Source organism: Gorilla gorilla, chromosome 21 (assembly GCF_029281585.2).
Source record: "Gorilla gorilla gorilla isolate KB3781 chromosome 21, NHGRI_mGorGor1-v2.1_pri, whole genome shotgun sequence".
NCBI classification, from domain to species: domain Eukaryota; kingdom Metazoa; phylum Chordata; class Mammalia; order Primates; family Hominidae; genus Gorilla; species Gorilla gorilla.
This window is the reverse complement of record NC_073245.2, coordinates 60,151,986-60,166,001: the sequence shown is the minus strand read 5'-3', so window position 1 is coordinate 60,166,001 and position 14,016 is coordinate 60,151,986. Positions and strand designations below refer to the sequence as shown.

General features: G+C 50.7%; 1 long non-coding RNA gene and 1 pseudogene across 1 annotated transcript; both read right to left on the bottom strand.

Moving 5' to 3' along the window:
• Positions 1-1,073: 1,073 nt before the first annotated feature.
• On the bottom strand, positions 1,074-13,513 carry LOC129529147 (uncharacterized). The gene is made up of 3 exons (XR_008674582.2): positions 13,095-13,513; positions 2,543-2,652; positions 1,074-1,724 (listed from the first exon to the last, which is right to left on the bottom strand). It is a non-coding gene; the product is annotated as an uncharacterized lncRNA (long non-coding RNA).
• Positions 10,448-10,513, bottom strand: LOC115931768 (uncharacterized; annotated as a pseudogene).
• Positions 13,514-14,016: the final 503 nt, after the last annotated feature.

Genomic DNA, 14,016 nt, shown 5'->3' with positions numbered 1-14,016 from the left:
TTATTGCCCCAAATGCTAGAGCTATTAAACACATATTTCCCTCGGGGTCCCGTTTCTGTAGAGTAATCATGTTTTATTTACCTGTGTTTAAAGATTAAAGTTTCAATATGGCACCTTAATTCCTTAACGAAAAGAAAGAATGCATATCTTGGGGTAATGGGGACCAGCAGCTCCATGAATCAAAGCTTTCTGTGGCTCGATCTAGTTCAGGGTCTGAGTGATACATTTAATGTGCCAGCAAAAGCCTCTGGTAAACAGGGAGCAGCGTTACAGCCAGCAGAGCCCAAGGGCTTGCCGGAGCTGATGGAGATTTAAGGGAGCAGGTTCGAGCTCCTTGTGAGGCAGAATGAGCGGAAGGCTCTCCCCATCTCCTGAGTGTCAGGCTGGACTCAAAGGGGAGAGAAAATTTTTTAACTGAAATAAAACACAGTCATTGCAATAAAATGTGACAATTCTCTTCCCTTTTTTTTTCCTTTTTTTTTTTTTCTTGGACACAGGTTCTTGCTCTGTCACCCACACAGGCTGGATTACAGGGGCATGATCTTGATTCACTGCAGCCTCAATCTTCCAGGCCCAAGTGATCCTCCTGCCTCCCAAGTAGCTGGGATCACAGGCATGCACCACCACATCTGGCTCTGTGTGTGTGTGTGTGTAGAGATGAGGTCTCACCACTTTGCCCAGGCTGACCTCAAACTCCTGGGCTCAAGCAATCTGCCCACCTCTGCTTCCCAAAGTGCTGGGATTACAGGTGTCAGCCACCATGCCTGGCTCCTGTCTCTCTTTTTTTTTTTTTTTTTTTTTTTTTTTTTAAGACAGAGTCTCGCTCTCTCTCCCAGTCTGGACTGCAGTGGCGCGATCTCGGATCACTGCAAGCTCCACCTCCCGGGTTCACGCCATTCTCCTGCCTCAGCCTCCCGAGTAGCTGGGACTACAGGTGCCCACCACCACGCCCGGCTAATTTTTTGTATTTTTAGTAGAGATGGGGTTTCACCGTGTTAGCCAGGATGGTCTCAATCTCCTGACCTCGTGATCCACCCGCCTCAGCCTCCCAAAGTGCTGGGATTACAGGCGTGAGCCACCGTGCCAGGCCGACTCCCTTCTCTTTCTATCTCACCTGACAGTGTCTCTGCATCCCCATCTCTTAGCACTCTCCTGACTTCTTGGATACCCTGGCCTCATATTTGATCCTCCTGATCTCTGGCCTTTACACTTGCTATTCCCTCCACCTAGCATGCTGTTCCCTCAAATCACCCATGGCAGCCCCTTCTTATTCTTCAGAACTCTGTCCACATGTCACTTCCTCAGAGAGGCCCTCCCAGATCACCCAAAATGAGACAGTAGCTCCACCCCCATGACTCTTTATCCCATCTCCCAATCTGTGTCCTTTATTGCATTTTTCACAGTCTGAATGATGTTTATGTGTTGACCTGCATGCTGTCCATCCTCATAGACTGGAACTTCCTGAGAGTGTCATTAGATCAGATGGCTCTTACGGCTCTTACTCACCGCTGTGTCCCAGACACCAGCACAGCAGCCTGTGTTTAAAGGTGGTCCGTCAATATTTGTTAAGTGACTGGACAGATACGGAAGTGGACGGTTACACTGACGGTTTTTACAGGGGGACGTGTTGCTTTGCCTTTGACTTGTTCCATTGTTCTCGTATGTAACGTGGGCCTGACCAGGAAGACGTGGTGCCTGGACATGATGAAAAACTTTCACACGATCTGTCGGACAACAAACCACATAAGTACCCCTTCTGTATCCGTTATTCTACACCTTCGTGGATACATCACTAGACACGAGGGCCCAGGAATTTTGAAATATATTTTTAAACAAATTGCTAATGTAGACAGCGATCCTAAAATATAGAGAGACATATAGATATTCACCCGAGCCCTGCACACTCTACGCATGACTTTGCAATCCATCCTTCGAGGAAGTCTGCAGTGAAGACGGCCCTTCAGAGCTGTGATGAATCGAGTCAAGGGGCTGGACCTTTAGACCCCTGTGTTTACTACCAGTCTTTGGAGATGGAGGGACCTCAGGAAGGGTGACTGGGCAAAGCAGCTCCTGTTGGCCAGGGGCATTTTCTGGGGAGGGTTTCAGCTGTGAGCTCTCAGCAGGCAACCCCCTGGGCAGTGGGGCATGCGTGCCTGCTCCTGAAAGGGGATGTGGGAGACACATCCCAGCATCTGGTCCTAGCCATGAGTCTTTCTCACCCGGGCCATTGTGCAAAAGCTTCCCGACAGGCCTCCCTTCTTCCACTCTTGCCCTATTTACCTATTTTCCACACAGCAGTCAGAGAAAGCCTGTGAAACCCAGGTCAGGTCCTGTGCTTCCTCTGCTCAGAACCCTCCGTGGCTCCCACGTACTCAGAGTAAAACCCCGAGCTTCATGATAACCATGAGGCCCGCAGCTTCTGCCCCCAAGGCTTCTCTGACCTCACCTCCCGCTGCTCCTCTCCTCACTCGGCCGCAGCTGTGGCTACCTCCCCGGTTTTCCGGGAACATGCCAGCACACCTGTTGCTGGCTTTGTACTCACTGTTTTTTTGCCTGGAAGGCTCCACCCTCGATGTCATCCTGGCCCACAGCCTCAGCTCATCCAGTCTTGGCTCAAATGGTGGCTTCTCAGCAGGGTCTTCCCTGACCATCCTACTGAAAATCAACAACCACCTTCTGTAGGGGGCGGAAAAAGGGCCCCCCCATATGTGTCCACATTAAAACCCCTGGGCCCTGAGTGTATGTCCATTGCAAAGGGGCTTTGCTGGTGTAGTTAAGTGAAGGATCTTGAGATAGAAAGATGACTCTAGATGACCTGGGTGGGCCCAGTGTAATCACAGGGGTCCTTATAAGAGGAGGGCAGGAGGGTCTGAGTCAGAGGAGCTGTATGACAGGGCAGAGACTGGAATCATGTGCTTGAGGATGGAGGAAGGGGCTACAAGCCCAGGAATATGAGGAGCTTAAAAGAAAATACAGGCCAGATGCGGTGGCTCATGCCTATAATCCCAGCACTTAGGGAGGCCGAGGCAGGCAGATCACCCAAAGTCAGGAGTTTGAGACCAGCCTGGCCAACTTATATTGAAACCCCATCTCTACTAAAAAATACAAAAATTAGCTGGGCGTAGTGGTGCATGCCAATAGTCCCAGCTACTTGAGAAGCTGAGGCAGGAGAATCGCTTGAACCCAGAAGGCAGAGGCTGCAGTGAGCCGAGATCACACACCTGCACTCCAGCCTGGGTGACACAGCAAGAGTCTGCCTCAAAAGAAAGAGAGAAAGAGAGAGAGATAAAAGAAAAAGAGAGACAGAGAGAGGAAAGAAAAGAAAGAAAGAAAGAGAAAGTGAGAAAGAGAGAGAAGGAAGGAAGGAAAGAAAGAAAGAAGAAAGAAGAAAGAAAGAAAGAAAGAAAGAAAGAAAGAAAGAAAGAAAGAAAGAAAGAAAGAGAAAGAAAAGAAAAAATACAGACACTTGAAAACACAAAGAATCCTGCCCTCAGTGCTTCCAGCAGGAGCCAGCCCTGTTGACACCTTGACTTAGCCCAGTAAAACCGACGGCAGACTCCTGACCTCCAGAGCTAGGACAGAGTCCATCTGTGCTGTTTGAAGCTATCAAGTTGGTGGTGATTCGTCACAGCAACCACAGGAAGCTAACACACCCTCCCACATACCTGGAGCTTCCCATCCCCAAGCCTGCTGAATGTCTCCCTGTAGCATGGATTAGCAGCTGACATGCGTACCTTTCACTGATTTGTTTATCCCTCTCCACTTACTGAATGTCTGCTCCATAAAAGCAGGAATTCTGTTTGTTGCAAGATCCCCTACATCTAACACAGTGCCTGGCAGATAGCTGGTGCTCAGCAAACATCCTCTGCAATGCTGCATTTGAGTCCTGAGGAGGGGGAAGGAGCAGATCCTGGGATGAGCCAGGGGACAGAGCTCCTGGCAGAGGCAGCAGCAAGGGTAGAGTCTGAGTCACAGCCAATCCCATCCTTCTAGATGGCTGCTGTAGGACCCATGGATAAACTTCCTCCTGGCCCTGCCTCCACAGAGAAGTCCCTTCAACTGAAGCCGTGGAAGCTGAGGACTCACTTAAGAGCCCCTACTGTGAGAGATTAAGAGCATAGACCCTGAAGCCAGGCTGCCTAGGTTCAAACCTCAGCTCTGCCACTCACTGGCTGAGTGACTCTGGGCTGATTAATTAACCTCTCTGTGCGAATTTCCTTGTCTACAGAATAAGGATAATGATAGTGCCCATCTCACAGGGCTATTGTGAGGATTGAAACAGCTAATGCATTTAGCACAGTGCCTGGCACACAGTACACATGATCTACTGTTCCTATTTGGGTGGAAAAGTCCAGCAAGTTGCAAAGATTGCTAAAAAGCAATGAGAGTATACCAGGGTGTCTAAACTGACAAGCAAAGGGTGTGATTAAAAGACAAGCCAGGTTGGCAGCAGAACATTTGCTTTCCTTGGCCTGGGCCACAGACAAGGAATTGAAAGGCAGCCTGGCAACGCTTCGAGAAAAATTAATCACCCCTGCTGCCTTCCTGCCCCTGCCCATCCCATTTAACCTGCACTCTCCCACCCCCTACCCTACCCCTAAAGGGATCCTGGAGCCTCCTGTTGCACAGGCCCGGCTGTGACATCCACAACACACCCCAGCTCAGCCCAGCGAGTTGTTTTCCAGCCCCATCTGCCCAGACACAGCCCTGTGAAGAGATGGCCGAATGCAGAGCCAGGGCTGTGTTGACTGCAGAAGGGACAGAAGAAAATAGATGGGGTGCGGTCTGCACAGTGGGAGGTTGGTGTGTCATGTGGGTCTCACATGTGGCTTCCCTCCAGCAAGCCCCCTGCAATCCCCGCCAGATGTAAGGAGTGGGGGGAGGGCTGAAAGTGGAGTTTCCCCCAGAGGCAGCAGAGCTGAGGAGGGGCCCGGGCTGTAGGGACCTGTGTATAGGGCATGAGATGTCACCGGGGGCTTCCTACATGAGATGCAGTGAGTCATCAGGGTGCACTGAAGGAAGAGCCCAGGGGAATATGGGAAAGAGGTGACATGAGAATCCATCAGCCACCACCCGTCCTTCCCTCCTCTGTCCAGGAGCAGGGCCAGGGCCCAGGAGACAGGGTGAGCTTTCTGCAGGAGGGACACCGGCCCTGAGAGGAACCCAGGTTGTCATAGCCACACAGGACACTGCAAGCCAGGAGCAGTGGCCACACCCATAGAGCAGGGGCATCGGAAGGGGGCGGAAAGAGGCTTGTCACCCGAGGGCTGTGAGCATGTGTTTGCAGTGACCAAGGGGAGACAAAGCAAGTGATGGAGACACCTTCTCGTCAGCAGTGGTTCCCTCTGCAGGTCTCCAGGGACAGTGGGTCTGGGTGGCGGGAACACTGGAGGGCTGTCACGGGTGCCACATCAGAATGTCCGCTTCTACCCTAAGCAGCAGGCAGCCCCCTCCAGGATTCCACATCATCAGCCTCTGGCCCGAAGATTTCCCAGCAGCTCACTTTCGCCATTTTGGGTGACTTGGGCTGGCATTCGCATCTACATCTGTGCACTCCTGGCCCCTGGTGGGTGTGACCTGGGCCCTCCCATCAAACACGCTTCAATCCCGTCCCACACAGCCCAAGGCCTGGCCCTGGCACCTCATGCACAGACTCAGACGACACACTTGGGATCCAGGCACTAAGACACTGCACGTGGCCCCATCCCAGTGTCTCAGAGGGAAATGAGGCTTGAATTTCTCCTGGGACACTGGACACCCCACATCTCACGGCGCTACATAAGAGGATGCTTGGCCCTGCATCCTCCCTGCAATAACCATCATTTAATAAGGCCAGAAGAAGTGGAGAAGGCGTGGCTGACTGGGCAGCCATGTGTTCAAAAGCAGCCCCCACCCACGCACAAGCAGCCCTCAGAGGTACCAAGGCAGCTCCAACCAGCAGGTAAAACAGGTGGCTGGAATGTGCAGAGCCAGCCCAGATCGCAGCCTGGATCTCAATTTGCAAGAAAGAACTTGCCAGTTTAAGCAGCTGCCATCAGTCCCGGTGGCTTGGCAGTTTCTCCTGGAGGCTGTTCTCAGAGCCAGACCAGGGGCGGGGGCTCCCCTTGGCCTCTGTGGGCCCCCGCAGTCTGCACCGAGCTTGGAGTCACCAGGCTGATTTCACGGATGTTTATGGAGCCTGCAGGAGACCATAGCTTAGTGTGTCCCCTGCTAATTAAAGGACAACGGCCAGTTGTTCCCCGTCAGAGATTATAAAGGACGATTGCTTAGGTCCCCAGGGAGTGGATGGGAGCGTATCAGATGCCAAAACCTGGTGCCTGCCACCTGGCATTCTTTGGAAGTGACCCTTTGAGGCGCATTGGCCATTCTCGGGGAGATGGGTATTGGGGAGCCTCCCTCTCAGCTCTGGGGGCTCAACTCTGCCCACATAGGGCAGAAGGACAATGTCCTGAAGCTGTGCCTGTCCTTGCCCAAGGAGGGTTGGGGGCTTTGCAGGGGGGTATGTGAATGCCTGCAGGCCTGGGGGTCAGGGGACCCATGCAGGGCTGGAAGAGGGGTTCTCAGCCACAGGACAGCCCTGCTTCAGCCAGTGAAGCCATATGTGGAAATACAGCTCAGCATTGCTCAACCTTCCAGCAGCCAGGACACCCTGGGTTTGAGTCCCTGCTACAGATAAAAGAACCGAATCCGACCATTTGTCTCCAGCCATTCTCAGCCTCTGCCTCTCTCCCCAGCCCCTCCACCTGCCATGTTCAAGGAAGGCAGAGCCCAGAACCTGTTGTGTGGGGCCTTGGGCTTTCCACGGCCTGATCAGTGCTAGTCTCTGGGGAGCACTTTGGGGGACACATTCAGATTCTGTCGAATGCCTCATACCCGGACTGCAATCCTCCATTCCACCAGCGATTTCAGGACCGTGTGGGAAATTTCATCAAATTTGCAAGTGTGTTGTTTCTCCTTTTACCCCCATTCTATCTGTGAGATGCTCTAGAATTCACCAGATGTAATATATCTTTGGGATTCATATTCTATGTTAAGTCCTTTGAAAGCAATCAACAACTGTAACCCAATTACTATTGGCTGTATCGTTCATGCCCTTTTGCCCCAAACCTCATCCTACCTGTGCGCCAAGCTCACCACATACATACATACATACACACACACACACACACACACACACACACCACAGCAGATGCCAATTTTGTGCCTCGCTGCCTCACATAACTTGGGAGCATTGAGTAGTGAACAGCTGATCTGCATGAATTAACGTGGGAGGTTCTGTGGGCCCTGAAGCTTTCACACTCACAAACCGGTGTCGGGATGGGTTGTCATGGAGATCTGGTGGAGAGACACCAGGGCTCCCCCAAGGACTCCGGGCCTCCTCTGATGAGCAGGTCACATGGGGATCTGGGGGAGGCACAGACACGAACTGCGTATTAAATACACCTGATTCACTGTGTCTGTGAGTGCGTGGGCGTGTGTGGGTGTGGGAGAGTGCATGTAGGAGTGAGCATGTGTGTGAGTGTACATATAAGTATGTCTATGTGTGTTAGTGTGTGCATATGAGTGTGTCTGTGAGTGTGTATCAGTGTGCATATATGTGTGGGCATTGTATGCATGCATGTGCATGAATGTATATGTATGAGTGTATCTGAGTGTGAGCACGTGGATGCATGAGTGTGTGGGGGCATGTGTATCTGTGTGTGCATATGTGTAAGGATGTTAGTTTGCATGCATATGTGTCCAGATCCCACATGGGATGAAAATTCAATGGCTCCGAAGATCTGCTGGACACATTTCAGATCCTAACAGAGCTCTTAAGCTCCAAGGGGTCATTGAATGGACAATGAGTGTTTGAGTCCAGGCGGCACGGACTCTAGGAAGGCAGCTCCTAGAGCTTCAGAAATAACCCCTCACCCCCTTTCTCTCCCTCACAGTCACCCACCCCTACCCACGTCCCTTCCTCTCCCCATCTCTGTTTGCCTTGCAAGCCTCTCCCATTCCCGGTCTCATTTCTTGCATGTTCATCACTTCATCCTGCAGTTCAATTCCCCTCCAGCCCTCAGCATGGACTGTGGGATGAGAGAGCCACAGCCTTATCCCTGACGTAACCAAAACTCTTGGCACCAGCTTAGACCTGTTTCTCAGTCTTATAAACGGGTCTCAAATCAGGTAAATGTAAGGTTCTGAGGAAAATGATCACCACCAGGTGATTCTCCTTTGTGTCACTGTAAGGCGGTGAGACAGAGATTCTCTAACATTTTTAGTGCAACCCACCTAAGAAACACATTGCAAACTGCCACCCAGCACACACACGCACATCCATTTATACAGATACGCAGCACGTTTCCCCAAACGACAGTCACCCTCGCTGCACACAACGTGCTCTGATGCCTCCTGACCTAGTCTATTCTGGTCTATTGCAGATTTTCAATGCCGGGCTTGACACTCTAAATTGATTTCAAGACCGACTAATGCATCACAGCCTGTGATTTGATAAACCACGCTAAGACACATCCTGTTGTGAGGTGTTCAATCTAGAGGCCGTTTATCCTGCAGTGAGCAGGGGGCAGGATTCACCCTGAGGCGCGCCTCCTCCTTCTCAGTCGGGCAGGGAGGAGGGGGCTCTGTGCCATGGGACCGGCAGAGGTCCTGGTCTCAGGGTTCATGCCCTGTAGCTGCTGTGTGTCCAGCAGCTGGCAGGGCAGGAAGGTTGGGGGTGGGGGTGTCACTCCCACAGGCACACAGTAACCGGCAGAACCCTGGCCTAAAGCTGCTTAGCTCTGTGGCCTCTTGAGCCCACCTGGGAGCAGGCCCTGGAGGACAGCTGTTGGGGGCAGGGACTCACAATGCACAGTACAGGCCATGAGCTGGGCAAGCTGCTCCTTCCCATAACGTCAGACCCTTCTTCTGACCCACCTAGGACCAGCTCCTGGGAGTTTGCAGGCAATCCTGGGCCCAGAGAAGCAGGCAGATGCGGCTGTTGGTAACACTAATATGAGTTGTGAATATCATCCTGTGGTTATTACTTTACTTTCATTACCCGCCAGTACACTCGATCCTGCACGTGTCCCCTCACTTCACGCTCACGGGGTTTGCATGATAGGACGAGCGCTCCCAGTAGGTGATGAGGGTGATAAATGGCACCTGACATTCCTGGAGCACCTGTTGGCGCCCAGGGCGGGGCTTAGTGCTCCATTTGAGTCTGGAGTCTTTACTCTGCAATAGCAGCTGTGTGACCCCCGGTAAGTGGTTTAACCTTTCTGTGCCTCTTCTTTCTCAACTCTAAAGGTGGATAATAAAGTCCCTGCCCTCAAGCAATCAAAGGTGTGTTAGAAGGGCTTGGCACATGGCAGGCAGACAGTATACATGGTTGGGATTAACCCCACTATACAGATGAGGAAACAGGCTCAGAGGCACTGGCCTGGCAGGCAGTGGGACCTGCACCCAGGCTCGTCTGACACTGAGCTCTTTGGCCTCCCTCCTTTACGGCTGCCTTCAGAAGAGACAGAGCAGAGGGCCACCCCTTCACACGCACACAGGGGCTGACCATCCAAGGACCCCAATCACCTGGCTGAGAGCACCCCTGCTCCCATGGGGACACTGACCGCTCCGAGTTCCCAGCATTCAGGACTCGAACCACCCACTCTGCACTGCACGGGGCCTCCTTGGAACGCTTCCCTCCCCAGAGGCTGTTTCTCTGCAGGATGGCGCTGCTGCTGTGGGGAGGACCCCACCTCCCTCCCTCACGACGACCTGCCCTCTCACCTGGCTCGTCTCTTGGCAGACGCTGTCCCACACGTCTCTGTCATTTGCATGCCACCATGGTGACAGTCTTCCTGGCCGCGGGTATGACAGGGCCTTTCAGTTTCTGACAGTCACAGCCCGATTTCACCTGATTTCACTTACAAAGGCAGGTTTCCCTTCCCAGCCTCACATGGGGGTGGTCTCAGTGGAGTTCCAGAGGCTGTGGGCTGGGAGGAGGGGCAGCAAAGAACCCCAGCCCACCCCAAGCAGGAGGTGGCAGGGTCCATCCGGCCATCTGGAGACAGCCAAGACCCTTGGCCACTGCAGATCCCCCCACTGAGCCTGGGCCTCCACCCCCACTCCACACTGGAACAGATGCTGGAGGGGCAAACCCCAAATACCCTCCCTAACCAGAAACCAAAATACCGAACTCCACCAGATCCCAGTCCGGCCTGGCCAGATAGTCTGACTTTCCAACAAAGTCGAAAATACAGATTTTTAGAATTAAAATGTAAATGCTGGCAACTAATTCAAATTCAATTGTGTGGTGGTTTTTTTTTGTTGTTTGTTTTTGCCTGGAGGCTTTCTGGTGAAAACCAGACCCCACCTGGGAGCAGGCCCCGGGGGGGCGGCTGTGGGAAAAGGGGACCCCTTCCCCGCAAGTGCAAAGAACAGGCCACGATCTGGGCACAGATGCCTCTTCCCGAGCCCACCTGGGAGTGACAACCGGAAAACGTGCTAGACAAATTCTGAAAGAGCTGTAACACCTTACATTATTTTAAAAGTCCCCAGGTTAAGTTAATCCCAGGCCCTTTACAGCTTTTTCCTTCTGATTGGTGAGGCCTCAGCTCAAATGTCACCTCCTCAGAGAGGCCCTCCCCCATGGCCCTATTTAAGTAGCCCCTACCAGAGTCTCAGTCAGCGACACGCACCCTTCATTTCCTTCTTGGCGCTGACCCCTACCTGCAAGTGCCTCGTCATTTGCGGTTGGCATCTGCATTGTCCGTCTCCACCAGCACTTAGGCTCCGTGAGGACAGACGTACGTTGCCTCGTGCCCTGGTGAATCCCAAATCCCCGCCCTGAGCGCAGTGCCTGGCACAGAACAGACACAGGCAATGAGTGCTGCTGAAAGTTCCCCATGGAGCCAGTGGTGATCTGTCCAGGCTCTACAGCCCTCCCGCTAAACGTGTTCAGAGATGGGGACGCTGGGGCCATCCTCCTTGCTCCACTCCTGGTGAAGAGCCCTCAGACCCATAAGATGGGCTTGTCCATATCACCTTCTCAGGTGAGCCTCATACATAAGCAGGTTCAGTGGGTTAACCAAGCCTACATCTTTAACCCACGTGATAACCACAGTACCAGGTTTCTGCCATCAAATCTTTTCTATCCTCAGTCCTGCCTTGGGAATTCAGACTCACCCAGAATTCAGAGTTTCACAGACTCAGAAGAGAATGTGATGCCAGATTGTTCCGAAATGTTTGGTTTTAAAGCAAGATCAAATGATTACATTTGTGATCTGAAATCATTTGATTGTGTCAAGCCATATCCCCTTCCAAATTATTTTCTTTAAATTCTCCCCAGAACGGGGAGCAGTATTAATTGTTTCCAATGAAAAGACTGCCCCTTTCATCAAAGCCATGAGCTTTATCTGCTGTTTTTGAATATAATGCTGGCTTAGTGAAAGTGATGGTAAATAGCAGGTCTTCTTTGTGCATTTTGTGCTTCCAAATGTGCTACTTGGAATAAAGAAGTGAAAAGTTTTAAAAATCCTCTCTTGTAAATGTTTGGAAATTGCACTAGAGTTATTTCTTGCTCTTTGAGGGGAGAGGTCACCCTGCAAACATACAGTCACACCTGTTCGGCTCCCCCAGGTTCTGAATGTCACTAGACCCCCACTTCCCCCCCCACCTTGGCAGGCCAGACTCTGTGAAGGACACTCACTGTCTGTGTGACCTCACACCAGGTACAGGGACCGGGGGAAAGAGGCATGTCTAGCTTGTGGGACAGTCCTGCAAGGCCACTTTTCTGGTAGGGAGGTGACACCTTCAAAGGAATCTCTCCTTTCTCCCAGCTCCAGCCAGTTTCAACAACAGGTGGGGTTTTCTTTCCTCTCAAATTGTTATAGATTTCTTTTCTAATAATCAAAGTCATGACTCATTTTGAAAGTTTTTAGAAATAGAAGAAAACAAGATTTTAAATCACGCGTGATTCCAACACCAAAGATAAGCAGCATTCGCATTTTGCTATGTAGTGCTCCTGTTAGACATACACACACATATGATCACACTTACACACTTATGCATTTTTGCTTCATTAAAATAGAATAAAGCTTTATGGGCCAGGTGCAGTGGCTCATGCCTGTAATCACAGGCGGATCACTGAAGGTCAGGAGTTTGAGACTAGCTTGGACAACATGGTGAAACCCCAGCTCTACTAAAAATACAAAAAATAGCTGGATGTGGTGCATGTGCCTGTAATCTCAGCTACTCAGAAGGCTGAGGCAGGAGAATTGTTTGAACCCAGGAGGCGGAGGTTGCAGTGAGCCGAGATCTCACCATTGCACTCCAGCCTGCACAACAGAGTGAGACTCTGTCTCAAAAAAAAAAAAAAAAAAAAAAGAAGAGCTTTGTTTACACTAAACAATATTTTGTGTCCATATTTACACATAGATAACCAACAGATCACTATCATTTTTGGTATGGGCATATATAGATATAAGTGTTACATGAATTTCCTACTTTTTCTCCAGTTATGGTTATATCACCTATCAGTGAATTAACTTCAGCCAAGACAGAAGTTTATCTCATAAAAACCAAGACTGGGCTGGGCACAGAGGCTCACACCTGTAATCCCAGCACTTTGGGAGGCTGAGGTGAGTGTTTCACTTGAGGTCATGAGTTCGAGACTAGCCTGCTCAATGTGGTGAAACCCTGTCTCTACTAAAAATAAAAAAAAATTAGCTGAATCTGGTGGCACGCACCTGTAATCCCAGCTATTCGGGAGGCTGAAGCATGAGAATCACTTGAACCCAGGAAGTGGAAGTTGCAGTGAGCTGAGATCACGCCATTGCATTCCAGCCTGGGCAACAGAGCAAGAGTCTGTCTCAAAAAATAAAAAAGTAAAAACAAAACTGGGGGTTGTCAGTCTAGGGTGGCATTAGGGACTTTCATTTCCTTCCAGAGGACATTCTGCTATCCACAGGGTAGAAGCCTAATCCTCAAGGTTCAAGGTGACAAGAATAGCTCCAACCATCACACACTTATTCCAGGAAGCAGGTCAAAGGATGGAACAACTAAGAAATGACATTAAAGATATGTGTCAGTCCATCTGCGTTGCTATAAAGGAATACCTGAGGCTGGTTATTTATAGAAGAGAGGTTTAGTTGGCTCACAGTTCTGCAGGCTGTACAAGCATGGCACCAGCATCTGCTCCTGGGGAGGCCTCAGGAAGCTTCCAATCATGGCAGAAGGTGAAAAGGAAGCAGGTACATCACATGGCGAGACAAAGAGCAAGAGAGGGAGGAGGATGTGCCAACCCCTTTAAACAACCAGATCTCCCATAAACTCAGAGCAAGAATTCAGTCATTGCCATAGGGACGGCACCAAGCCATTGTGAGAGGGATCTGCCCACATCACCAAAACACCTCCCACCAGGCCCCGCCTCCAACATCAGGGATCACATTTCAACATGAGATTTGGAGGGGACCAACATCCAAACCATATCAAGACAGAAGTTACAGAAGGGGGTCTCCAAAAATACCACCCAACACTTTTATCGCCTCCCATTGGCCAGAACCTGGTCACATGGAGACAAGTCACTGCAAGGAAGCCTGGGAAAATGTACCCTGTGCCCACCCACTAGGAGAGGGGAGTACTGGTGCCAGGGTGTGGGACCACCAGCGGGCATTTATGCTTCCTACATCTTTCTTCTTATAAAAATCCTTGAGATTAATCTTTGCATATTTTTCTGACTATTTCCTAGGGATCAATGCCTATAAATGAAATTTGGGACCAAAAGTTACGCACTTTCATTGGCCAGTTGCAAAATTGCCCTCTAGAAAGGTTGTACCAACGAACTCACCCAAGAGATGGGGTTCTATTTCATGAAATGTTTCTCCACCCCACATTTCCTTTTAATCCACACCCTTTGGCCTTTATTAGGCTTACACATCTCTTCAGAATCCGTGCTTCCTACATCATAATCTTGGGATTTAATACATGTTTTTCATTCTGGTTATTATTAATATCAGATTTATCTAACTATGCGTGAAC